The sequence below is a fragment of the Mytilus galloprovincialis genome, chromosome 7 (assembly GCF_965363235.1).
Source record: "Mytilus galloprovincialis chromosome 7, xbMytGall1.hap1.1, whole genome shotgun sequence".
NCBI classification, from domain to species: domain Eukaryota; kingdom Metazoa; phylum Mollusca; class Bivalvia; order Mytilida; family Mytilidae; genus Mytilus; species Mytilus galloprovincialis.
Genome location: NC_134844.1, coordinates 78958069 through 78964068, shown reverse-complemented (window position 1 = coordinate 78964068; position 6000 = coordinate 78958069).

Here is a 6000-nt window from a genome sequence, read left to right as displayed (position 1 = left end):
TTTTTCCCACCCCCATTTTAACTTCCTGATTTCGGTCTATAAATAGTTTTAAATAAATGTATTTATAAATTGTTATATAAACTGTATACGTATTCTTGATATTTTTTGTTAAAAATTAAAATTACCTTGATTAATACAAACGTATACCGAACTTCAATGTCGCAGACTGAGAGAAATAAATATTGAGAACTTTAATTTTGGAAGCCCCATTAAAAATATTGTCCGAATGATGAAAACCTGAAACCAAACCTGTGAAAGTGTCATGTCCGAGGTCATGTCAGTAGATTGTCAAAAAATATTTAATATGTTGTGTTGGTTAACATAGTAATCAGGTTATGTAGCTAGGAGAGATATATACATGAATTGATCACATTAATTTCTAAGTCTTTATTGGGTGAAAATGAGAGAAGAGAGTTTCAATAAATTCTTTAACGTTTTATTTTAAATAACCGTTTTTTATATGGAAAGAGTGATTAGACCAGGTGCAAAAATGTAATATTTCCAGATTTCAAGCAACTTCAAATTTCAAAACACAGCATCTATCCTATGAGGGAATCTTAAATTCTCAAACATATTTTCCAACTAAGTTTATTTAGGTAACTTACACATGGTACATTTTACAGGAGTATAAGAAAATGCTTACTTAAATCTAGTTACGTTTTTTATATTTTGAAACTAAAACTGCATTCAAAATCAATTTATCTATGTCCATCCATTCTTTTTAATGTGCACAGGTGTGTCTGTTGCTAGAATGAAATTTGTGGTGTAATTACGGCAATACTCAGGTTCTAAAATGTTAAGACGGATGTAATCAACTTTTAATAGACAACAACATGAACAAATGATGAACAATGTGGGACAACAACATAGAATGGCGTTATATATGGATTACACAAAACGTATATTAACTTCAATGTACAATATATTTACGCAGAGAGATAAAATAAATATTCTATAACTTTTGAAAGCCGTAAAAAAAGGGTGGAAAGATAAATAGCGAAAAGAGTCATAAGAATAGTTTTGCAATAAATTAAATATGTAATATTATACATTGTTCTGGTAAAAGGGCGAGAGATATTCAAATAACTTGAATGAAAAAAATTCTTCCTATGTGACGTATAAATGTTCTGACGTCATAGACGCGAAGTGCTCAATAAATGTGTTTTTAAATTAATATAGACATGATAGATGCTTGTGTGCTTTTTTATAAAATTGTTTGTTTTAAGATTGTAACACAGTGATGACTGCTGTACCCATATTTTGACTATTTTCTTTATTATATGTCTGTTTTGTTCATGTTGTTCACGAATTGTTGTAAAATAACGGAATTTGATGATGAGACTGTCGTAAATGTGAGAGGTTTAGCGCTATAAAACCAGGTTCAATCCACCATTTTCTACATTTGAAATGCCTTTATGCTGGAGTTTCTTATCGACAACATATTGAGTTTGGAGGTTGACTTTTTCAACAAATTGTCGGCATTCCTATGGGAACGAACTACGCGCTTCTCCTTGCTGACCTCTTCTTGTTTTCATATGAATCGGAGTTCCTTCAGACACTTGTCAAAAACAAGAAGATCAAAGAAGCCAGGTTATTTAATTTCACTTTCAGATATATTGATGATGTTCTTTCCATTAACAATCCGAACTTTTCTGATTGGGTTCCATTAATATATCCACCAGAACTAGAAATTAAAGAGACAACAGACACGGCTTCCTCCGCCTCATTTTTAGACTTATACCTCGAATTTGACATACACAGTCATCTTAGTACCAGAATCGATGACAAACGAGACGATTTTGATTTTGAAATTATCAATTTCCCCCACCTTAGTAGCAATATACCAACTTCACCTGCATATGGAATATACATTTCCCCAACTCCTACTCAGACTTTGTAAAACGTCACCAGTGTCTGAGCAGAAAGTTGATGAACCAGGGGTATGTCAAAGAACGTCTTTTTTTTTCTAAAAAAAAGTTCATCGGAAGGTACCCAGAACTTGTTGATAAATATTCCGTATCAACTTCACAAATAATACACGATGGTCTTGAAGTATAGATTTTGCGTACTGACGTTGTTTATCATCTTAATAACGTGTTATATTATTCTTTTATGTGTCTTTATTAATATTACTTTTACTGTTAAGTCTGTTTTTTTAGATATCCTTTTGACGTAACTCTGTGCTTATGTATCCCATCATACTTTGAACGACAAAATTATTTCATGATATGACTCTGTACCTATGTATCTTGTCATACCTTGAATGACAAAATTATTTTATTTATTAATATTACTTTTACTGTTAACCCACTGTTTTTGTGATATACATTTGACGTGCCTCTGTACTTATGTATCCCGTCATACTTTGAACCACACTATTATTTTATTTATTATTATTACTTTAACTGTTAAGCCAGTTTTTGTTATATCTATTTTGCGTGACTGTATTTATGCATCCCGTCATACTTTGAACGACAAAATTATTTCATGTCTACCTGTGCGAATTTCAAACGCGCAATTTTCACCAGTACTCAAAACCCTCCTTCCTTGATGGGTGCATTTTACATAGACAAATAAAATCGTATAATATAATCAAAATGAGGATGTTAATTTGATGTATGCCTTTTTGTGCTTCTTCGTTACATTTGTTGTTTTTATAGTGATTAAGATGATAACACAATGTTGACTGCTGCACCCCTATTTTTGACATTTTTACATATTGTGTCTGTTTGTTTTGTTCAAGCATCGGTGACAATATAATGGAATTTGATGCGACTGTCATACAAGTGAGAGGTTTAGCTAGCTATAAAACCAGGTTCAATCCACCATTTTCTACATTTGAAAATGCCTGTACCAAGTCAGGAATATGACAGTTCTTGTCCATTCATTTTTGATGCGTTTTGTTATTTGATTTTGCCATGTGATTATGGACTTTCCGAATTGATTTTCCTCTGAGTTCAGTATTTTTGTGATTTTACTTTTTACCAAGTCAGAAATATTACAGTTGTTATCCATTCGTTTGATGTGTTCAGTATTTTGGTGATTTTACTTTTTGATATCATTTTAGTCAACAAGCTGTTGTGTTCATCATGTTAAGTCATCTTAATTTCGTTTTATTTCATGAGTTAAGGTGGTTTCCAACTTTTTATCAATATTCCTATAATTTTCAAATTGTGAAATGGTTTTAAATGTTCATTGCATTTTTAGTAAACACAGTCGTCTATGAAGGCGTACTATTAATCTGTTATTGTGTGACAATATTTTTTTCTCGCCCCACTATAAGTAGTTAACACGAGATTTTAGAGTAATGTTTCAAACTACAGTGTCAACAATTTGCTAGGTTCTTTTGGTAAGTCAACGCTATTAAATTTACATTAAAAAAAATAATAATACCCAAATTGAAATTGTGTACGCCTGATGCGCATTTCTTCTACAAAACACTCATCCGTGACGCTTAAATTGAAAACAAACAGTAATAAACAGCTGCGCCATGAGCGCATGATACGCCCGACATCTTATGCAATAATCATAAATAGTTTATGAGAAAGTTTTAAGCAATAACCATATATTGTTTTAGAGACACGGCGGGACATGTGAAACCCCCCACCCTAGTTTTTTTTTACAAAAACTAAATATTACCAAAATAAAAATCAAAACCAAAAAGTATACAGATCTTTAGATTAATATATCAAAGAAGTGTGTAAAGTTTTAAGCAATAATCATAACTTATTTTTGAGATACGGCGCGACATGTACAAAATACTCAATAACTCAAAAATAAAATTGATAATAATCACCAAAAAGTATACAGATCTTTAGATTAATAGAACAAAGAAGTGTGTAAAGTTTTAAGCAATACTCATAAATCGTTTTTGAGATACGGCACAACATGTTAAAAAAACCTCCCCCTTTTTTACAAAAAACTAATTACTCAAAAATGAAATTTTGAATCATCACCAAAAAGTATACAGATATTGAGATTAATATAACAAAGACATGTGTAAAGTTTTAAGCAATAATCATAAATAGTTTTTGAGATATGGCGTGACATGTTAAACCCTCCCCCTTTTTTACAAAATACTCAATAACTCAAAAATGAAATTTTGAATCATCACCAAAAAGTATACAGATATTGAGATTAATATAACTAAGAAGTGTTTAAAGTTTTAAGTCATAATCAAGAATCGTTTTTGAGATACAATGCGACATGTGAAAAAAACACACTCCTGTTTTAGTTATAAAGTGCCGTAACTCAAAAAGTTTAAATCTTATTTTCACCAAAAAGTATACAGATCATTTGACCATCATAAGAAACAACTGTATTAAGTTTCATGAAATTTGGATAAGTCGTTCTCAAGTTACGGTGCGACATGTTTACGCCGGACAGACGGACAGAGGGACGGACAGACAGACAGACGGACGGACACCGGACATTTGTATACCATAATACGTCCCGTCAAAATTTTGACGGGCGTATAAAAAGGACCAAGGTACGAAGTAAAAGAGCACTGAGGACCAAAAATTCCTAACTGTTTTGAAACAGCTAAGGTAATATATTCTTGGGGTTGAAAATACTTAGTCATTCGAAACAAAAGTTTTATAAACAGTTTATTTATATTATTATGACCATAACAATATGATTATTCATGTCAGCACAGAACTATTGACTACTGGTCTGGTGATACTCTCGGGGAGAAAATTTCCACCGGCAGTGGAATCGACCTAGTGGTTGTAAATTAACTCATCATCTAGACACAAGGATCGAAATTATGTATGCAAGACGCGCGTTTGGTCTACAAAACACTTAAAAGTGACGCTCGAATAACAAAAGTTAAAAAAGGCTAAACTAAGTACAAGATTGAAGGGCATTGAGGACACAAAATAGTGTTTTTGTAACATATTTTGTTTTAATTCAATGCGATGTCTTTATGTTCTTATCTTAATCAAACGTAATTAGAGCCCGTGTCGCTCACCTTGGTCTATGTGCATATTAAACAAAGGACACATATGGATTCATGACAAAATTGTGTTTTAGTGATGGTGATGTGTTTGTAGATCTTACTTTACTGAACATTCTTGCTACTTACAATTTTCTCTATCTATAATAAACTTTGCCCATTAGTAACAGAGGGAAATATTTTATAAAAATTTACAAAAATTTTCCAAATTAATGAAAATTGTAAAAATTGACTATAAAGGGCAATAACTCCTTAAGGGGTCAATTGACCATTTTGGTCATGTTGACTTATTTGCAGATCTTGCTTTGCTGAACATTATTGCTGTTTACAGTTTATTTCTATCTATAATAGTATCAAGGTGATAACCAAAAATGGCAAAATTTCTTTAAAAAATCACCAGTTGAGGGCAGCAACCCAACAACCAGTTGTCCAATTCATCTCAAAATTTCACAGCAGATAGATATTGACTTAATAAACAAGTTAACCCCGACATATTTGCTCTAAATGCTTTAGTTTTAGAGTTATAAGCCAAAATCTACATTTTCCTCTATGTTCTATTTTTAGCCATGGCTGGGTCACCACACACATTTTTAAAACTAAATACCCTAATAAAGATTGTGAATCAGTTTGTTTAAATTTGGCCCAGTAGTTTCAGAGAAGACTTTTGTAAAAGTAAACGACGGACAACGACGACAGATGTGGATGCCAAGTGATGAGAAAAGCTCACTTGGCCTAAAAATAAACTTTTGAACCAACACCGTCTACAATTATTTTGCACTAGTGCAACAGTGTTAGTCTTTCATTCTCATCTTCGATTCACAGCACCCCAGATAAGTGGTTGTAGTAAAAGGTGTTTCAACACTATTGGACTTTTAAAAATTAGCATTACTTTTTCAAAATAAGATACCAGAAAAAGGTTTAATCAAATCTGAAATATAAAGAAAGAAATTTTTGAAGTAAGAAAAATTAGTTGAACGATACTTAAGGGCCATTCAAACTCATTAGTCGAAAACAAACTGATAATCCCATGGCAATATATGAAT